The sequence below is a fragment of the Tursiops truncatus genome, chromosome 7 (assembly GCF_011762595.2).
Source record: "Tursiops truncatus isolate mTurTru1 chromosome 7, mTurTru1.mat.Y, whole genome shotgun sequence".
Taxonomy (NCBI): Eukaryota; Metazoa; Chordata; class Mammalia; order Artiodactyla; family Delphinidae; genus Tursiops; species Tursiops truncatus.
The window spans coordinates 51,893,337-51,916,360 of record NC_047040.1 but is presented as its reverse complement, the minus strand read 5'-3'; the positions used below and the strand labels follow the sequence as shown (position 1 = coordinate 51,916,360).

The 23,024-nt window shown below is 37.1% G+C and overlaps 1 long non-coding RNA gene across 1 annotated transcript in view; it reads left to right on the top strand.

Moving 5' to 3' along the window:
* Positions 1–23,024, top strand: part of LOC141279071 (uncharacterized) — a 133,040-nt gene that overhangs the window by 63,554 nt on the left and 46,462 nt on the right. The gene's annotated exons all lie outside the window — the stretch shown is intronic.

The following is a 23,024-nucleotide window of genomic DNA, read 5'->3' as shown; positions in this document are numbered from 1 at the left end:
GATCAACAATTTGCACTACAGATTTCCCTCTGAGCACCTCTTAGGTTAAACCTCATGAGTTTTTGTATGCTATGTGTTCATTTACATTCATCTCAAAGTATTTTCTAATTGTCCTTATCATTTATTCTTTGATCTCCTTGTTATTTTGTACTATGTTGTTTAATTTGCATATGTGTGTAAATATGTATAGATGAGTTTTGAGGGAATTGATGTCTTAATATTGAGCTTTCTAATCCATTAAAATGGTAACTCTTTCCATTTATTTATGTCTTCTTTGATTTCTTCCATCAGTGTTTTGTAGTTTTCAATGGACAGATCTTATGTATATTTGTAAGATTTATATAAAAAAGTATTTTGTGTTTTTGGATCTATTGTAAATTGTATTTTTATTTCAATTTCTAATTATTGCTAGTATATAAACTTGTGATTGATTTTTGGCTATTTTGCCTATATCCTGCAACTTTGCTAACTCAACTTAGCCATTATAGTAGCTTTTTAATAGATTCTTAGGATTTTTTATGTAGACAATCATGTCATCTGAAAAAAGAGACTTTTCTTTCTTCCTTTCAATTATGGATGCCTTTTCTTACTTTTCTTATTGCACTGGCTAAGACTTCCAGTACAATTTTGAATAAAAGTTGTGAAAGTGTATATCTTTGCTTTTGTTCTGTGTCTTAGGGGGAAAACGCTCATTCTCTCACTAAGTATAATGTTGGTTATACATTTTTTTCTAGATATTTTTATCACATTGATGATGTTTCTTTCCGTTCCTATTTGTGGGGAGTTTATATCATGAACAAATGTTGAATTTTTGAAAGACATTTTCTACATCTATTGAGATGATTATATGATTTTCATCTTTCGTGTATAGATATGGTGAATTTTGTTAATTGATGTTTTAAAACTTTATTTCATTTATTTATTTAATTTTGGGTGCATTGGGTCTTTGTTGCTATGTGCAGGCTTTCTCTACTTGTGGCGAACAGGGGCTACTCTTCTTTGCGGCGAGTGGGCTTCTCCTTGTGATGGCTTCTCTTGTTGTGGAGCACGAGCTCTAGGCGCATGCCTAGAGCTTCAGTAGTTGTGGCATGTGGGCTCAGTAGTTGTGGCTCGTGGGCTCTAGAGTGCAGGCTTAGTAGTTTTGGTGCCCGGGCTTAGTTGCTCCACGGCATGTGAGATCTTCCCGGACCAGGGCTCAAACCCATGTCCCCTGCACTGGGAGGCAGATTCTTAACCACTGCGCCACCAGGTAAGTTCCTTGTTGATTGATTTTTGAACCAGTCTTGCATTTTTGAGATAATGCTTCACTTGGTCATGATATAGTTTATCTCCTTTATATATTGTTGGATTAGATTTGCTATTATTTTTGAAGTTTTTGTGTCTACATTTATAAAAGAAAGTTACCTGTAGTTTTCTTGTAATGTTGTTTTCACTTGGGATGTCAGGGGGATGTTAACTTCATAGAATGAGTTTCAATTTTCCGGAAGAATTTGTGTGGAATTGGCGTAGTCTCTTTAAAATTTTTTGTTGGAATTCAACAGTGAAGTCATCTAATGCTAAAGTTTTCTTTGTGGTGAGATTTTTAAACTACGAGTTCATTTCATTTAATATATATATATATATATATATATATATATATACATACATATAGCTAATTAGGTTAGCATTTCTTCTTCAGTGATTTTTAATTGTTTTGTGGTAAAGGGATTTATCTGATTCATTTAGATCCTCAATTTTATTGACTTAAAATTTTCATTATCCACATAATCCTTTTAATAACCTAGAATCTACAGAGATGCTCCTTCTCGTATTCCTAGTATTGGTAATTTATGTCTTTTTTTTTCATAACAGTCTAACTAGAAGTTAATCATTTTGATAGATCTTGTCAAAGAATTATCTTTGGGAGTCATTGAGAAGCATACGTTAGGTATTAGAGTGAAAAGAGAATGGCCTTGCTGCAAATTTGCATAATTTCATGGTTAGGAGATTAATGATATATGAGGGGAATGCCCTGAAAGAGAAGCTTCTGCTCGTATTTTATATATCTGGAGTCAATTATTTTAGCTTTTAATATGGAGGAAAAATACATCACTTTATAATCAAAAGGCAAGGAGGGTTCTATCTTCTTTTAAAAACAATAACAACACTCTCATAATATACTCTCTTTTAGAAGATGATTTGCTGAAAACAGCAATGAAACAAACCACCTAAGGCCTTCTGTAAATCTAACTTCAAATAATAGCTCCAAGAGGGAAATGTTGATTGTGTTATTTCAGACTCCTCAGAATCAAATGTGTTCCTCGTGTTCAGGGAACCATAGTCTCTAGATAACTGTCTGTTCTCTAAAAATATTATCATACAAAGTACTTGCCATAATGCAGGTTAGGAAACATAACCGTAATTTAATATAGGAAAATTTACAATTGAACTATAACAATAGAAGAAATATTGCAATCATACTTGTAAAACACATGCAAATTAAGTATTTTTAAAGGAGGATGAATAGAGTCCCTTTTCTCTCAGGATGGTATAGAATCTGCAGCATCTTCTTTGCTCATTCCCTCATTAAAGGAGATATCTTTTCTGACTTGTCTAGAAGGTTGGTTATTTGACCTGGTGAGCAAGCAGGCACAGAACCAGCCTCTCTAGAGCAGTCCTGCGGGCAGGGAGTTTATACAAAAAGTTGAGAATATAAAAAGTTGAGAACAGCAAAAGTGACCATTTCTAAGTATCTGACAGGCTTCTCATCCCTATCAGATGGTATCTGTGCATCCTCTGGGGCTCTGAAGCTTGTTGCTGCACTGGAAGTCTCCTACTCTGTCCCCAGCTCTGGGGAGCTGCTCCTTCAGAGATGAATTCTTGTGTTCTTTGCCTGTACCTTTTGCTCTTGGCATCTTTCCTTCAGTCACTATCCACCTTGTGACAGCCTTGCACGAGGATAGATATGGACCCAGAAAACATACTCATTACATATTTGTGAACTGACCAGTGTGCAAGGAGGTTTCTTTAAAAGGGAATCACAGAGTGCTGTAGAGATTGCCGCTGAGGCTGGATAAACCCGTCTTTCCTTTCCTTTGTCCTTTGTACATTTTCATATGGTTGCAAAACCTCTTCCTGTAGGAGGAGGCCTCCTTTGGATTTCCGCAAGTGATCTGCTTTCTCTGGGAGAATACCATGTCATGTGCCTATCAAAGAAAAATGCTAAACATTTACAAATGAGACACCAGAATTAGCACGAAACCAAGACACCCCCTGTAGGAGATCAGCTAGGCAGATGGAGTGAAGTGCTCTGCATCGGCTCCCGGGCTTGTCAGTCATGACCTGACCACTTCTACTGCCTAGCCCTTACTCACAAATGGCCGGTGGGAACATCATACTCTAGCATTTTGTCATCACAATCCCTGTGCGTTTCTGTTGTGTTGAAAAGGAGGTACTGCAAAATGAGAAGTCAAATGCAAACTGACCTTTACTGCAGGAAAGTCCCCTAAGTGAGAATCCTGGTTCCTCTCATCAGGAGAAGCAGCCACAGAGAATGAGGAACAGCTTGTGTTGTGACCTTGGGCAAGTCCTTTGGTTCCTCTGGGCCTCAGTTTTCTCTTCCATTGAGTAAGTGAGTCTCATATGGTGCCTTATTTTTAGACTTTTATTATGAAAATTTTCAAACGCACAGAAAAATAGAAAAAAAATGGTGCAGTGGACATCCATATACATACCATCTGGATTCAGCAACTGCTAACATTTTGCCATATTGCCTCATGATTGCATGTATATCTATCTATACTTTTGCTGAGTCATTTTAAAGTGAATTGTAGATGTCAGGACATTTCATGCTTAAATATTTCAGCTTGTATATTCAGAAATTAAGGACATATTCCTCCATAATTATAAACCAATCATAGAATGACTCTGAGTTCCAGAGTCCCAAGCCCTGGGAGCCTTGGACTAGGTTTCCACCAGAGATACATGAAAGAACAGATAGGAACAGAGACAGATATACCATGAAGCGCATGCAGCTACAACTTCGGGTTTTCTCACTTGTACAGGCTCCTTTTAAAACCATTTATATTAAATTTGCCAAGGAAAACTATTTTAGCTGTAATTGCTTAAGCCCATTATTTATTTTCAATCTGGCTTCTCTTCTCTTACAATCTCTTCCCCTTCTCCCTAAACGCACACACACATTCTTTCTCTCTCTCTCTCTCTCTCTTTCATATCAGGTAGGATTGGAATGGCTGTGAACATTTTGGGGATCCCACTTTAAAACCTGGATAATTAATCTTGCTTGCAATCACTGCTGTGCAAAGTGAAGTCACTGCCAGCTCTCCAGAGATATGAATGAATTCTAGGAATACTGTTACTATTCATAGGTAGAAGTAACATGAACTACAGTAAGTATATGAGGAAAGGAGGACAAATATGGGACACAATGAATGGAGTCACAATTAATCTGGGAAAAGGCATCCCATCAGAATATGTGTAAATCAGGAAGCTGAGGATTTGAATATCATCAAAATGCAAGTTCTCTCTTGTCAGGAATAAGAGTTAAATATGCAATATATGCACTATATATTGGAATTGCACAAAATAGAATTTATCAGAAAACCTGTTGTTGTGTTACACTGTGAATACTTCTGGGTGAGAAGTTGCATGTTTTATGCATCTAAACGTGTCATCTCATACCTTAGAGAATCTCATTCATCTTTGCCTAAGGAAGTCTGGCAGAGTCAGATTTAATATGATGCAAAATTGTGACCAGTACTGTGAAAGGACAAACATAATACACAAATGAAGTAAATATGGCAAAATGTTAACAATTGTCAAATTCAGGAGGTGGGCACATGCATGATTATTGTACTCTCATTAGGTATTTGAAAGTTTTCATAATGAAAAGAAAAAAAATCACCCTATAAAATCCACTCAGTTTACAGGAAAGGAAGTTGGCAGAAACCTATCAGGAAATGGATGAGTGTGATAGAAGAGGAATTTGATTATACGGCTCAATACTGTGGAGCATCAATTTAAAAATGGATTTTGGTTTGACGTATCGTGTGACTTAATTTCAGTGTAATTTTGTATATTTTTTATAATTGTTAATCAGATCAACGTTCAGATATAACTACAATGATGTATGTTGGTGGAAGCCAAAAAAAAAAAAAAGTGAAAGACAGGAGACTGTCAGAAGCTTCAAAATGTCAACCCCCCCTTAGCGTATCATAATGAAATATAAAAGCTTTGATTTCAAAATCAATAAAAATTTTTCTAAGATATCAATAAAAATGATTTTTCAATCATGCAAAAGCAAGACTAAATTATCTTTTATTCTCTCTGGACATTGCAAAATTATTATCGTATGGAGGAACAAAGAGTATGCAGCCAAAAACTTCAGGAGTATAGAGTTGTGTCCAGTAGTTAATTAATAAAATATATTATTTTTGGATTTTTCATATGTGCACTATTTGTTAACTTTTGAACTTTGTTGTCACTTTTTTCTCATTTAAAATAATACACCTAGTTTTTGTACTTAGTTTTGAATTTATAATTTGTATATAATCTTAAAGAGGGCTGTAAAATCTATATGCTGCAGGTCCTAGGATTGGTCTGAATTCAGCATCACTCTGAATTTTACAGTGTTCAAATAGAAAAATTGTGTTTTCTATTCTTCTCAACCTGATTTTTCTGGTAGCAAACTGCAGTGTTAAAACTGATGGAATATTAGATATTCAGACATTTTAATATGTTGGTGAGGATATTGAAGCCCAGAAAGATGGCAACTTGTCCCAACTCAGATATGTATGTAGTGACAACACAATGGTTAAGATTCAGGTCTCCAGACTCTTGGCCCCTCTTCTTCTCCTCATGCTGTGTTGCTGCTCATTAGTTAAAGAAACATGTTATAAAATATAATGCTAAAGATATGACATTGTCCACCAGAAACGCAAGATCCAGCCTCATCCACCAGAACAGAGGCACCAGTACCCTCCACCAGGAAGCCTACATAACCCACTGAACCAACCTTAGCCACTGGGGGCAGATGCCAAAAACAACAGGAACTACGAACCTGCAGCCTGCGAAAAGGAGATCCCAAACACAGTAAGATAAGCAAAATGAGAAGACAGAGAAACACACAGCAGATGAAGAAGCAAGATAAAAACCCACCAGACAAACAAATGAAGAGGAAATAGGCAGTCTACCTGAAAAGGAATTCAGAGTAATGATAGTCAAGATGATCCAAAATCTTGGAAACAGAATGGAGGAAACACAAGAAACGTTTAACAAGGACCTAGAAGAACTAAAGAGCAAAGAAACAATGATGAACAACACAATAAATGAAATTAAAAATTCTCTAGAAGGAATCAATAGCAGAATAACTGAGGCAGAAGAACAGATAAGTGAACTGGAAGATAAAATAGTGGAAATAACTACCACAGAGCAGAATAAAGAAAAAAGAATGAAAAGAATTGAGGACAGTCTCAGAGACATCTGGGACATTAAATGCACCAACATTCGAATTATAGGGGTCCCAGAAGAAGAAGAGAAAAAGAAGGGACTGAGAAAATATTTGAAGAGATTATAGTTGAAAACTTCCCTAATATGGGAAAGGAAATAGTAAGTCCAGGAAGCACAGAGAGTCCCATACAGGATAAATCCAAGGAGAAACATGCCAAGACACATATTAATCAAACTATCAAAAACTAAATCCAAAGAAAAAATATTAAAAACAGCAAGGGAAAAGTAACACACAAGGGAATCCCCATAAGGTTAACAGCTGATCTTTCAGCAGAAACTCTGCAAGCCAGAAGGGAGTGGCAGGACATATTTAAAGTGATGAAAGGGAAAAAATTACAACCAAGATTACTCTACCCAGCAAGGATCTCATTCAGATTCGATGGAGAAATTAAAACCTTTACAGTTAAGCAAAAGCTAAGAGAATTCAGCACCACAAAACCAGCTTTACAACAAATGCTAAAGGAACTTCTCTAGGCAGGAAACATAAGAGAAGGAAAAGACCCACAATAACAAACCCAAAACAATTAAGAAAATGGTAATAGGAACACACATATCGATAACTACCTTAATGTAAATGGATTAAATGCTCCAACCAAAAGACATAGAGTGGCTGAGTGGATACAAAAACAAGACCCGTATATATGCTGTCTATAAGAGACCCACTTCAGACCTAGGGACACATATAGACTGAAAGTGAGGGGATGGAAAAAGATATTCCATGCAAATGGAAAGCAAAAGAAAGCTGGAATAGCAATTCTCATATCAGACAAAATAGACTTTAAAATAAAAACTATTACAAGAGACAAAGAAGGACACTACATAATGATCAAGGGATCAATCCAAGAGGAAGATACAACAATTGTAAATATTTATGTACCCAACATAGGAGCACCTCAATACAGAAGGCAAATGCTAACATAAAAGGGGAAATCAACAGTAACACACTCATAGTGAGGGACTTTGACACCCCTCTTTCACCAATGGACAGATCATCCAAAATGAAAATAAATAAGGAAACACAAGTTTTAAATGATACATTAAACACGATGGACTTAATTGATATTTATAGGACATTCCATCCAAAAACAACAGAATACACTTTCTTCTTAAGTGCTCATGGAACATTCTCCAGGATACATCATATCTTGGGTCACAAATCAAGCCTTGGCAAATTTAAGAAAATAGAAATCATATCAAGTATCTTTTCTGAGCACAACGCTATGAGACTAGATATCAATTACAGGAAAATATCTGTAAAAAATTCAAACACATGGAGGCTAAACAATACACTACTAAATAACCAAGAGATCATTGAAGAAATCAAAGAGGAAATCAAAAAATACCTAGAAACAAACGACAATGAAAAGACGATGACCCAAAACCTATGGGATGCAGCAAAAGCAGTTCTAAGAGGGAAGTTTATAGCAATACAGTCCTACCTCAAAACAAGAAACATCTCAAATAAACAACCTAACGTTACACCTAAAGCGATTAGAGAGAGAAGAACAAAAAAACCCCAAAGTTAGCCGAAGGAAAGAAATCATAACAATCAGGTCAGAAATAAATGAAAAAGAAATGAAGGAAATAATAGCAAAGATCAATAAAACTAAAAGGTGGTTCTTTGTGAAGATAAAGGAAATTGACAAACCATTAGCCACACTCATCAAGAAAAAAAGGGAGAAGACTCAAATCAATAGAATTAGAAATGAAAAAGGAGAAGTAACAGCTGACACTACAGAAATACAAAGGATCATGAGAGATTACTACAAGCAACTATATGCCAATAAAATGGTCAACCTGGAAGAAATGGACAAATTCTTAGAAATGCACAACCTGCCAAGACTAAACGAGGAAGAAATAGAAAATATGAATAGACCAATCACAAGCACTGACATTGAAACTGTGATTAAAATTCTTCCAATAAACAAAAACCCAGGACCAGATGGCTTCACAGGCGAATTCTATCAAACAGTTAGAGAAGAGTTAACACCTATCCTTCTCAAACTCTTCCAGAATATAGCAGAGGGAGGAACACTCCCAAACTCATTCTATGAGGCCACCATCACATTGATACCAAAACCAGACAAAGATGTCACAAAAAAAGAAAACTACAGGCCAATATCACTGATGAACATAGATGCAAAAATCCTCAACACAATACTAGCAAACAGAATCTAACAGCACATTATAAAGATCATAAACCATGATCAAGTGGGATTTATCCCAGGAATGCAAGGGTTCTTCAATTTACACAAATCAATCAATGTGACAAACCATATTCACAAATTGAAGGAGAAGAAACATGATCATCTCAATAGATGCAGAAAAAGCTTTTGACCAAATTCAACACCCATTTATGATAAAAAGCCTCCAGAAAGTAGGCATAGAGGGAAGTTACCTCAACGTAATAAAGGCCACATACAACAAACCCACAGCCAACGTTGTTCTCAATGGTGAAAAACTGGAACCATTTCCTCTAAGATCAGGAAGAAGACAAGGTTGTCCATTCTCACCACTGTTATTCAACATAGTTTTGGCAGTCCTAGCCATGGCAATCAGACAAGGAAAAGAAATAAAAAAAATACAAATTGGAAAAGCAGAAGTAAAACTGTCACTGTTTAGAGATGACATGATACTATACATAGAGAATCCTAAAGATACCACCAGAAAACTACTAGAGCTCATCAATGAATTTGGTATAGTTACAGGATACAAAATTAACGCACAGAAATCTCTTGCATTTCTATACACTAATGATGTAAAATCTGAAAGAGAAGTTAAGGAAACACTCCCATTTACTATTGCAATGAAAAGAATAAAATACCTAGTAATAAACCCACCTAAGGAGACAAAAGACCTGTATGCAGGAAACTATAAGACACTGATGAAGGAAATTAAAGATGATACAAACAGATGGAGAGGTATATCATGTTCTTGGATTGGAGGAATCAACATTGTGAAAATGACTATACTACCCAAAGCAATCTACAGATTCAGTGCAATCCCTATCAAACTAACTACCACTGGCATTTTTCACAGAACTAGAACAAAAAATTTCACAATTTGTATGGAAACACAAAAGACTGCGAATAGCCAAAGCAATCTTGAGAAAGAAAAACGAAGCCTGAAGAATCAGGCTCCCAGACTTCAGACTATACTACAAAGCTACAGTAATCAAAACAGTATGGTACTGGCACAAAAACAGAGATATAGATCAATGGAACAGGATAGAAAGCTCAGAGATAAACCCACGCACCTATGGTCACCTTGTTTTTGGTAAACGAGGCAAGAATATACAATCGAGAAAAGACAGTCTCTTCAATAAGTGGTGCTGTGAAAACTGGTCAGATACATATAAAAGAATGAAATTAGAACACTTCCTAACACCATACACAAAAATAAACTCAAAATGGATTAAAGACCTAAATGTAAGGCCAGACACTCTAAAACTCTTAGAGGAAAACATAGGCAGAACACTCTATGACATAAGTCACAGCAAGATCCTTTTTGGCCCACCTCCTAGAAAAATGGAAATCAAAACAAAAATAAACAAATGGGACCTAATGAAACTTAAAAGCTTTTGCACAGCAAAGGAAACTACAAACAAGATGAAAAGACAACCCTCAGAATGGGTGAAAATATTTGCAAATGAATCAACTGACAAAGGATTAATCTGCAAAATTTACAAGCAGCTCATGCAGCTCAATATCAAAAAAACAAACAACCCAATCCATTAATGGGCAGAAGACCTAAATAGACATTTCTCCAAAGAAGATACACAGATTGGCAACAAACACATGAAAGAATGCTCAACATCAGTAATCATTAGAGAAATGCAAATCAAAACTACAATGAGGTATCACCTCACACCTGTCAGAATAGTCATCATCAAAAAATCTACAAACAATAAATGCTGGAGAGGGTGTGGATAAAAGGGAACCCTCATGCACTGTTGGTGGGAATGTAAATTGATACAGCCACTATGGAGAACAGTATGGAGGTTCCTCAAAAAACTAAAAATAGAACTACCATACGACCCAGCTATCCCACTACTGGGCATATACCCTGAGAAAACCATAATTCAAAAAGAGTCATGTACCACAATGTTCATTGCAGCTCTTTTTACAATAGCCAGTACATGGAAGCAACCTAAGTGTCCAAGGATGTGACACATATATACGATGGAATGTTACTCAGCCATAAAAAGAAATGAAATTGAGTTATTTGTAGTGAGGTAGATGGACCTAGAGTCTGTCATACAGAGTGAAGTAAGTCAGAAAGAGAAAAACAAATACCGTATGCTACCACATATATATGGAATCTAAAAAAAAATGGTTCTGAAGAACCTAGGGGCAGGACAGGAATAAAGACACAGATGTAGAGAATGGACTTGAGGACCCAGGGAGTGTGAAGGGTAAGCTGGGGCAAAGTGAGTGAGTGGCGTGGACATATATACACTACCAAATGTAAAATAGATAGATAGCTAATGGGAAGCAGCCACATAGCACATGGAGATCAGCTTGGTGCTTTGTGACCACCTAGAGGGGTGAGATAGGGAGGGTGGTAGGGAGACACAAGAGGGAGGACATATGGGGATATATTTATATGTATAGCTGATTCATTTTGTTATACAGCAGAAACTAACACACCATTGTAAAGCAATTATACTCCAATAAAGATGTTAAAAAAATTAACTATTATAATTTAAATGGATGAATAAATGTTGAAATTTCTAAAAGTAATCACATATTTATTTAAAATGCACATACAGATGCAGTCATCATATGAAAATAAATCTAGAATAGTAAAACTTCAGAAATTCTTGAATATTCATTTGCAGATGAAATCTATAGCAAGTATAGCATATTCATAACATGTTCCTACATAACATATTAAGGCTGTGCAGTATTATAACACAGAATTTGAATCTATAAATTTATGTGAAAAATACTTATTTTTAAAATTTGCTTTATATTTTTAAACGGTAAAAGTAGTTCTACATGTTCATTGTTGTGATTATACCACAGAATAATAAAAGTATGGGGAAAGTTTTTTTAATCTGGAGAGAAATTAACCCAAATTTTATTTGTAAATATTTTTAGATTATGGACTCACGGGGTAATCTGTAATTTTATTTTCTTTTGACATATGTGCTTGCCAAGTGTTTTACATTGATCACAATAATCATTAACATTGAAATGATTGTTTTTGTAGTATATGCCATTGGTCTGTTAATAAAGTTAAGCTAATAATTTCAAAATTAATTTATATTGGTGTTGAGAGACATAAAGAAAGTTATATCCAAAAAAACAGTATGGCATTGAGGAGATGTTCTGTGAAGTTCATTCTGTTGATTTACTCAGCCACTAATTTATGCATCACATATTCAGTCAGCTTTGGAGATTCACAGGTGGTCCCTGACCACATGGTCCTTGACTGTAAATAGCTCACAGGAGCAGGATTCTAGACTAGTACAAAGAAATGCTGCAAACTAGACATTAACTATACACATTAGAATTCCAATGGGGAAGGAATGTGTCATCTATTCCATACTTTTTGTGCCCCCATGTATTCCTTTGGAAGAGAGAGAGGAGGGCTAGTCCTGGCTCTATCAGCTACCACAGAAATACTCTCTCTGTTCAATCTTGTTACCTCCTAGTCCCCATTCTTATTCTATTTTAAGGGAAGTGAAGACTTAGGAACTTCTTTACTTATGAATCCTCTTCTGTACTAGTCAGGGTTCTCTAGAGAAGCAGAACCAATAGCAGATATATATGTGTGTGTGTGTGTGTGTGTGTAGAAAGAGAGAGAGAGAGGGAGAGAGAGGGAAAGAGGGAGATCAATACTGAGATATATATGTTTGTGTGTATATATACATAAGTATATGTGATTTATTATAAAGAATTGGCTCATACCATTATGGAGGCTGAGAAGTCCCAGAGTCTGCAGTCTGAAGGCCTAAGAACTAGGAGAGCCAGTGGTATAAGTTCCAGTCCAAGTCTAAAGGCAGGAAAAGACTAATGTCCTAGCTTGAAGACCAGCAAGTAGAGACAGTGAATTCTTTCTTGCTCAGTGCTTTATTCTTTTCAGACCTCAACAGATTGGATAAGGCCCACCCACATTGGGGAGAGCAATCTGCTTTACTCAATCTACTGATTCAAATGTTAACCTCATCCAGAAACACCCTCACAGACACACACAGACATAATTTAACCAAGTACCTGGGCACTTTTGGCCCAGTCGACACATAAAATTAACCATCACTTCTACATTTCTCCTCTCCTCCTCTCTCTCCTCCTTCATCACAACCTTAGGTTGGGGTTCTCCAGAAACAGACCCTCAGATGAGGGTTTATGGAAAAATGGTTTACTAAGAGATGCCCTCAGAGAAAAACGGAAGAGGGACAGACAGAGGGACTGGGAAGAGGAGGAGGTCAAGTGATAGGCCAGTATTAAGCAAAGTTCCAGGGAGGTTAACTTTGCTTCAATCCTGTCGAAAAGCTCTGGAAGCACATGGGCTGCACCTCTGATCACCCTGGCCCCGGTCTTGGGAACTGGGGTATTTATAACCACACAAGGTTAGTCAGTGGTCACAGCCTCCACCTGGAGGCCATAAATCTCCAGGTACTTACCACTCTCTGTCCAGGCAAGAAAAGTAGGCTCTGGCAGTCCAAGGGTAGCCCTCTATGAAGTGTTGCAGGTGTGGGTTTTGGAAGTGAAAGCATTGTATCCAGGTAAATCAGAAGGGATCTGGGGGAGGTTTCCCTGGTGGCGCAGTGGTTGAGAGTCCGCCTGCCGATGCAGGGGACACGGGTTCGTGCCCCGGTCCGGGAGGATCCCGCATGCCACGGAGCAGCTGGCCCCGTGAGCCATGGCTGCTGAGCCTGCGCGTCCGGAGCCTTTGCTCCACAGCGGGAGAGGACACAACAGTGAGAGTCCCACGTACCGCAAAAAAAAAAAAAAAAGGGATCTGAGGGAGTTGTGCAGAGCACAGCCATGTGCCACAATGGTCATCAGCCTCTTAGCAATGATCACAGTAATGTCAATGTTATCAAGGACTCATGTGTGGGATACTGGACTCTGTACTTTCTAGACATAATATTATTCAATCTTGATGTCAGATTTATGGTAATTAGTATAATTGTACTACTGAAGCTCAGAGTGAGTAAGTTGCCTACGGGAACAGCAAGGGCTGCAGGTATACCATCCTCCTGTCCGCCAGATGCCGTCTGCCCTTTGCTCCACGTCCTTGCTTACCACCCCAAATTATCCGGTGAAAATATTATTAATTGCCATGCAAGATAATGGGTAGAATGTCAACATTCCCATTTGTGGTATAGAAAATCTGTCTCATTATTTATAGTCATACTCTCACGTATCTTGATAACTTGCCAGGACATAATTCAAAGTAAAACCTCCTGATATTGATGAAAGTACTGTAGGTCTAAGCTGCCAAACAAAGATATCTGCCATGTCTCTGAAAGTTTGTTTTTTTGAACTACTTAAAAGATGCAATTTTTGGCTGTCGTGGAATTGTTTTACACCCATGTTTACACTCTGGGTTTCAGAAATTTGCTGAATATGAAAGAAGTCTTTACACTACAGTGTAGTGTTATTTTTCACTAACAAGACACAGCCTTTCCAAATTTAGCCATTCACTACTAAACGTAAAGAACCAGTGGTGAAGACAATTATGTGTGTAAGCCATAAATGCTGGGAAATTCCTGCATTGTTGAGTCCTATAACTTCACCTCCTGAATGCTCTCATAGGGATAGTTGTGTGTTTTATAAACAAAAATATATTGGTTTATATACACCACTATTCCAGAGTTAGCAATTACTTTGAGTTCTTCATTACCAATGCGTATAAGTGAAGATATAATTAGGCAGATTTAGAAAGCTTTGTGTTTTCTATGGTTACTTACTGTTTTGCAAAAGGAGTATTATCATAACAATTTACCCCTCTTCAATGTTAATTCTGAAAGTAGCTTAGCAAGGAATAGTTCAGCCAATTTACAGCATTGCTTTATAGTGGATTTCAGGTTGTTTTTCTTCACGAGTGATTTCCTCATCCATCATATATATAATTAATATCTTCAGTTATGGAAATTTCTCAAAGAATTGACAATTTAAAAAATTGTTTAAGGTGACATCTGCCAAATGAGAGCTTTCCAGTTATATTTGCAGAGAGAAACCAGAAGTTTGATAAATTTACACCATATTGAATATGTTAAAAAGTTACTCTGAGAATCCTTTCTTATTAATTTTCACCTTGTATTTTAACACGTCTGGTTTCTTTTATTGTGGCATCTATAGCATTATTTTACATAGAAGATTGCACTTCAAGAAATGCTTTAGCATGTGTGGGTATATTTAAAGTTACCATAGAATGGTGCTGAAATGAAATCTTGCAGTAATTAGGAGGGAGACAGCTTGAGGCACCTAAATTATGTGGCTCCAACTGGTCCTCTTCTAATCATCCTCATTGTGAAAAACAGAACTAAAAGAGGTTATCATCTTTGCATTGTGAATATGTTTTTTTTTTTGAAAAAGAAAGCAATTCTTATAAAAATCTCAATAATACAGGCCAGTAGAAGAAGAGCAAGCCACCTCCCACCAACACACACACTCCCAAGGCACCCAAGCACTTCTTTCCATCCAGTGTCCAATCCCAGGAATCTCTCCTTCCCTCTTTGGTTTTCTCATAGTCACCGTCATCTTCTTTCCTCCCCTCCCAGTCATTCAGCAGAATTTCTTCAGGGAGTGCAGGAAATGGTTTCAAGAATCTTTGAGACAGGAATTTTAAAAAGCTGTTTGCTTCCATGTCCTGGCTATTGTAAAAAGAGCTGCAATGAACATTGTGGTACATGACTCTTTTTGAATTATGGTTTTCTCAGGGTATATGCCCAGTAGTGGGATTGCTGGGTCATATGGTAGTTCTATTTTTAGTTTTTTAAGGAACCTCCATACTGTTCTCCATAGTGGCTGTATTAGTTGACATTCCCACCAACAGTGCAAGAGGGTTCCCTTTTCTCCACACCCTCTCCAGCATTTATTGTTTGTAGATTTTTTGATGATGCCCATTCTAACCAGTGTGAGGTGATACCTCATTGTAGTTTTGATTTGCATTTCTCTAATGATTAGTGATGTTGCGCATCCTTTCTGTGTGTGTTGACAATCTGTATATCTTCTTTGAAGAAATGTCTATTTAGGCATTCTGCTGAATGGATAAAGAAGATGTAGCACATATATACAGTGGAATATTACTCAGCCATAAAAAGAAACGAAATTGAGTTATTTGTAGTGAGGTGGATGGACCTAGAGTCTGTCATACAGAGTGAAGTAAGTCAGAAAGAGAAAAACAAATACCATATGCTAACACATATATATGGAATCTAAAAAAAAAAAAAGTTTATGAAGAACCTAGGGGCAGGACACAATAAAGACACAGACATAGAGAATGGACTTGAGGACATGGGGAGGGGGAAGGGTAAGCTGGAACGAAGTGAGAGAGTAACATGGACTTATATATACTATCAAATGTAAAACAGATAGCTAGTGGGAAGCAGCCACATAGCACAGGGAGATCAGCTTGGTGCTTTGTGACCACCTAGAGGGATGGGATAGGGAGGGTGGGAGGGAGACATAAGAGGGAGGAGATATGGGGATACATGTATATGTATAGCTGATTCACTTTGTTATAAAGCAGAAACTAACACAACATTGTAAAGCAATTATACTCCAATAAAGATGTTAAAAAAAAAAAGCTGTTTGCCGGCTTTAAATATGAGGGCAGAAAAAAGGGGGAAAAAAAGATTCAGTAAATTATGTAGCCTGTACTGCTATCCTCTGTACCCACCGTAGCATCATATTGTGAGATCTTCACCTTCTGGATGCAGCCTCTCAGTACCAGTCCCTCAACCCATTCTCCCTATTTCTACTCTTCTGGGAGTCATTTGGATGGAGTTCAAGCAGACAGAGCTCTGGCTGATCCCCAAAGCTGTTCCCATGTAGGAAGTCAGGGTGCCCACATCACCTGATCTGTACAAATGCCAGGTGGCAGGACCACAGCTCTCAGGAGGGCATAGTAATACTTTAGTAATAGTTTATATCTTTCCTCCCTACCTCGCTAAAGAGAAGCCAGTTTTAGACAAAGAGCCATGTAAATTCTTCTTTCTAATCCGTGGGTTTCCTCACCTTGATACTATAACATTCTTAGTGAGTTTTAAGCATAGTAAACTGATTTTTAAAAATTCCTTATCTTGAAGAAGAGGGATCAAAATTTCAAAACATTTGCAGTTGGAAACCTTTGGGTAGAAAAACTGTGGTAATGAGCAAAAGGGGTAAAAAGGTGAAACATGTGCAAAACAGATGTTACACTCAATTTCATGCCAGAACAAATTAAAAAATCAGAAACTTGCTTTGTGATTTAGATGATAGACAATCTATAGGTATATGTTTAGGCTGAAAAAAATTCTCCATGTGAAACTGGACATTTTTTAAATTGTGGGCACCTACTTTCCAAATGCAACCAGGCTTAATTACTAAAACAGAAATCTCTTCCTTGTTTGGAGATTGTCTACAGTGTCCAAACTTTGATATTAGATCAGTACCACATGGGAATAAAAGTAACTTTGAGGCTTATGCGTCAAATGGAAAAATATGATTAGAAAATTTGAGAACATTTTCATAAAGAAGAATAAAATATCCATGTACTATCTGGTAATTTAAAATGTATTAAAATGCATGAACTGGGCATCTGTTAAGTGCAAAGCACTTTTGTTAGAACACCAGGTGGGTGGTCAAACGGTAATGAAAATATAAAAGATACAGTTTGGATGGAGGTGGACAGACTTTAAACTCCAAAACAAATTTCAGAGTTATGATCATTGCCTAGTATATGCTTGAAGGCTTTTAAAAAACCTGATATAAGCATCCCCCCCGCAAGGGTGTTTCAATGTAATATGATACATTTGAATTAATATCCTAGAGATTTCAAGCATTCCTTTTCATAACTATCATCATGAAGCAAGGATAGAATTTCTTAACTTGGGGTCTGTGAGTATTTCAGAGGATCTGTAGATGGGCTACAGAGGGTCCTCCCTGACTCTGCTAAAATTGTATACAGTGTATATTTGTCCGTATTTTTACGAGGAGAGAGAGGAAAGCTTTCATACATTCTCATGAGGGCCCATGAAACTGTTTGAGAAAACAGAGCTCTACTAATAGTGGGAGACAAGTTTATCTTACATAAAAAATGAACTGTATAACCCACAAAAGCTTTGCAAATAGCCGAAGTATAAAACAAAGTAAGTGCGATGTTTATGCCTTCAAAGGAGTGCAGTACAACAACTCTGGTAACATAGTTTCCATCTGGATATGTATTTTAGAAGTCCAAGCTATTTGTCATCAGACACCCTCTCTTTACAATTTGGACAATTTAAAGAATCATGGGAAGTACCCATAGTTTGCACTGTGTTGTGCATTATTGGCAATTACTCAAGAGAGAGCTGGGAAGAAAAAGGAAATGAGAAGTAAGACTCAACCTTATGGTCAAGGGACACTGATACGGATAAAAAGAAAGATTCAGGTCAAGTGCCTGGTTGTGCTTTGCAAAGCAGCTAATTAAATCAAATTTAATTTGATTCAGTAATACTAATAATTAACATTAATCAATTATTAACCTATTGACATAGGTTAATGTTTTTTGATGAAAAAAATTGGAAACTTGAAACTTGGCCATATTATAATTTTTTTTGTTTCAAGATAAGAATAAGTTGTCAAATAAATGAAGAAGTTAAGATTTGGGCTTTGTTTCTTTCTCCTCATTGATAAGAGGATGTTAGCAAGTAACAACCGAGATGAGGTGGTGGATTTGTATTATGTCAGTTTAGCTAAGCTGGGAATGAATTTCCCAGAATTCCCTGCCTACCTACTTCCAGGTTAATGTGGGATGCAGGATACATTGTGCGTGAGATTTGGTAGTTAGAAGTGAGGCAAAGGGCGTATTATTTTACACTTGGAAGGTCAGCTCAGGGCACTGTGCTCTGCTGGCAGCCCTCAAATGTTGCCGTTCCTTTGCTGGTGCACCTTGTTGGCCTGGGACTATGGTGGGTCTGCAGCTTCTTTAGCTCTTGCCAGATCTTCAGCTGCTTTGACTCCCTGGCCAGGTGCATGTTGACCTCTGTGATGAAGAGGACTAGCTTCTCCTGCTGGCCATTGACATCGTCAAAGTTGGAGGCTCTGGGAGACTGACTGACTTTGGTTCCAGTCAGTCCTCCCTAATACAGGTCCATCTTTCCTTCCTTACTGCCTGTCCTGCCGACTTCAGGCCCAACACCAGATGTAGAAGCAACATTCTTGCAAGGATTGTTTAACTTGCTCTCATAGTTGTGTAAGGTCAAACCACCATTATAAATCCCTTTTCTATGTCATTCATATTGGCTCTGCTTTTCTGGTTGATATCATATATCCATATGTCCCCATATAACCAGAGGGATATACACAGAAAAAAAGATTTAAAGTAGGGAATCGATTGTTGAAGCCAGAAGTAATATTCTTGTCCTTTTTCAAAACTGATGCAAGCTAAACCATTTCTTTTGCTAATTTATTAAAATTTATAACGCAAAAAGCATTTTAAAGTAGTTCTGTGCTTTCCTGGCCTTAGGAAATAATTAGAAATAACAAAAACTCTTATGAATCAGTTTTAGTTTCCATCACTTTTTCATGATGGATACTTTCTAATAAAAACTAGTAGAGCCACTATTTACAATAGCCCGGAGATGGAAACAACCTAAGTGCCCATCATCAGATGAATGGATAAAGAAGACGAGGCACATATATACAATGGAATATTACTCAGCCATGAAAAGAAACAAAATTGAGCTATTTGTAATGAGGTGGATAGACCTAGAGTCTGTCATACAGAGTGAAGTAAGTCAGAAAGAGAAAGACAAATACCGTATGCTAACACATATATATGGAATTTAAGAAAAAAAATGTCATGAAGAACCTAGGGGTAAGACAGGAATAAAGACACAGACCTACTAGAGAACGGACTTGAGGATATGGGGAGGGGGAAGGGTGAGCTGTGACAGGGCGAGAGAGAGGCATGGACATACATACACTACCAAACGTAAGGTAGATAGCTAGTGGGAAGCAGCCGCATAGCACAGGGAGATCAGCTCGGTGCTTTGTGACTGCCTGGAGGGGTGGGATAGGGAGGGTAGGAGGGAGGGAGACACAAGAGGGAAGAGATATGGGAACATATGTATATGTTTAACTGATTCATTTTGTTATAATGCAGAAACTAACACACCATTGTAAAGCAATTATACCCCAATAACGATGTTAAAAAAAACAAAACAAACAAACAAAAAAAACTAGTAGAGCCAGAGCTTACTTTCTGCAGAGAAAGTGGAGAAAGGGAAAATCTAGGATCTGCATAGAGTCACTCTCTGGACACTTTATTTCACAAAGTTGACTAGGAAGGACATCGATTTTTTTCAGAAAAAAATTACATCTTATTAAATGTAATTGGTCAGAGTTATATTTATGGGACTAGATGATTGTTTTATACCCTTATCTGCTTTTGCAAATGTTGGTATAAGTTACTAGACACCAGTAAAAGAGAGTTTAAGGAAAGAATCATGGAATGAGTTGAGAGTCATTGGGTCCTAGGGAAGGATTTGTTGGAAGGAATAACGATCAACTCAAATTTGAGTTAAAGAGAATTTATTGGGGATGTAGGTTTATTTATTTATTTATTTTAACAAAACCTAAGGGTAGAAATACAGTACTCCTTCCCTCCTTCATCTGTTGATACATTAGGGTGCACATGGCAGTCATTCCTAGGTTACATGTCCTTTCAGCTCGAATGTCGCTGACCAAATAGCTAGTGTCTTTTGGCCCAGTTATTGGGAGTATTGACTGTAACAGCTCAGCCAGTGGGTTTACTATGCTATGGCAGGGTTTCCAGTCTTGGTCCAGTCAGCTGTGGGCAGGGAGCAAAGTACAAAAATGGCTGCTAAGTGATAGTGGAGGGTTTTCTCAAAGAAGAAGATATGGGCTGGGCAGACATCCTGAGATAGTTTCTACTATACAGTATTTCCTTCATTATCCAGTAGAAAGTAGTGGGACTCAACTGCTGTTCTTAAGCATAGAATCAGTAGCTCTCTTTACTTTAGTGGTGTTGCTTTAGTGCCATCATATTGCTACATACAAGGAACCTATTCCTACTCCAGATGTGAAGATTATTTAGGCCATGTTTTTGAAAGCACTGAATCTTTTGGTAATAACTACTGCATAAATATTTGGCCATTTTAAGTCTTTAAATTTTTTTTTATTGCCTTGAAAAGACAATTTTAAAAAATCTTTAGGTAACTGGTCTCCTTATCAATCAGAAATAGGGTATTCAGATACCCCATTCTCAAAGTATGGTCATAATAAATATGTGAAAATAATTGTAAGAGTTTTAATAATGCATCTTGTCTCTCTGGGGTTTTGCTTCTTTCTCCTGAATAACAGGAAAATGTTACATTCCCTCAGCGTTCATGCAAAGAAAATGTTCCTTTTAACATCGAACCGTAAATAAAATAAATAAGACATTTCTGACAGGTATAAAATTAGCACAATGTAATTGAGAAATTATACTGTCCGAGAAGGATAATGAAATTGCAGAATGCTAAAGCCCCTGCAGAAGGGGCTTTAGGCAACATTTAGAGATTAAATGGTCCAATCCAACTCTTTTAATTTCCAGATTAAGGAATCAAAGATTAGTGGAGATTAGGTAGCTCTCTGAGAACTAGTTTGTATTTAAACCAGGACTGAGCCTCGCAATCCCAATACAACCAAAATAGCAAAATCTTGACTTAAAAAGTGTATCAGGAAAATGAAAACTTTTCTCCATATTCCCTTTCTCTTCATTAAGCATTATTGTCCACTCAGTAATTTATAGGTATGACTACATCATTTAAAGATATAAAAGAGGAAAATTGGTTGAATCTTCTCTGTTCATATAATCAGAGAAAATTATTCTATCTTTTGTTCACAGTGACTTTATTTTTACCATAAAGTGCTGCCTAGTGTGTTTTTTGATAAAATTAATTCAAAGTGATATTCTTAAGGATACTCATAACACCTATTGACAGAATTAGCTATATGTTTAACTTTATCAAAACCAGAATTAGCAATTTCAAGGTTGAAGAGAAGATTGAAGACAAGCTTTAATTTTCAACACATGTTTTCACTAGATACCAAGGGCAGGAATCATATTTAATTTACTGTGCATGCCTGAAATATTGGGGATGCTGGTAAGAACAGAGGGAAAGCAATGAGAGCTTTAAAGTACTCAGGCAGGAAGAATCATAATTCACTATTTTGAACTTACATGAGCCTGAAATCTTATTACTCTATGATGATCCCTGTCAAAGGGTAACATTAAAACTTTCTAAGATTCAGAATAAATGAAACATACATTTATTAGGCTAAATAGTTATATCAGTATGTCAGGGGAAATAGGCAGGAGATATTTTAACATTGAACCATATGCAATTGTTTGTATATTGCCTTTTCTCCCCCCAGAGACATTCTGGCTGCCTTCCCATTGGTCAAGTCTCCTGGCTCATTTGTAAACTTAAATTTCATCCAGGGAAAGCCATTCATGTCTATTTATGTCACATTCTGCTTTCATTTGGTTTATTTAATGATTTATTAAATGCATTAAGCACAGTGAAATTTCCTATGAGAGTTGGAACATGTGAATAAAATTATTTTAAAATTATGTTTATGTTGTGATTTATAGAATTGCAAATTGTCAAAGACATAAGGGATCATGGTAAAGTAGCACACAGTTGCTTGGAGCCCACATATTACTCCAAGACCTCACTTGAAAGCTGGTAATTTTCCTGAAATAGCCCGTAGGGGAAGCGTATGCAAGGCAGCTCACAGCACATGGTTTGAATAGATGTGCCTATATTGTGAAATGCCAAATTGAGGAAGTTTTTAATCGACAGTGTGAACACAGGAGCAACTTCCTAACCTGATTCAGAACCTGGCTCCATTTCCATTCACTTTTTATGATCTATCTTATTGAAGGGAGGAAGAAATTTTACTCAAGACTACAGACATTTGTCCCCTCAAAGTGTGAGCTAATGGATGGATTATGTAAAGAGCAATGCGATTGAATACCTCTTTTATGATTTGATCAATGTAGAAAGTAGTAAAAAAATGTTTGGTAGCCACAGAAGCTCATACTGATAGTGAACAAGTCACTTAACTTTTCTGTGTATGAGTGTCTTTAAACAATTCCATTATTAATACTTATCTATTAAGCATAAAGCATTTTATGGAGGAGTGGAGTGAGTGATGAGGGTAAGGCTAGAAGGGTACGCAGATGCTAGATTTTTTTTTTTTTTTTTTTTTTTGCGGTACGCGGGCCTCTCACCGCTGTGGTCTCTCCCGCCGCAGAGCACAGGGTCCGGACGCGCAGGCCCAGCGGCCATGGCCCACGGGCCCAGC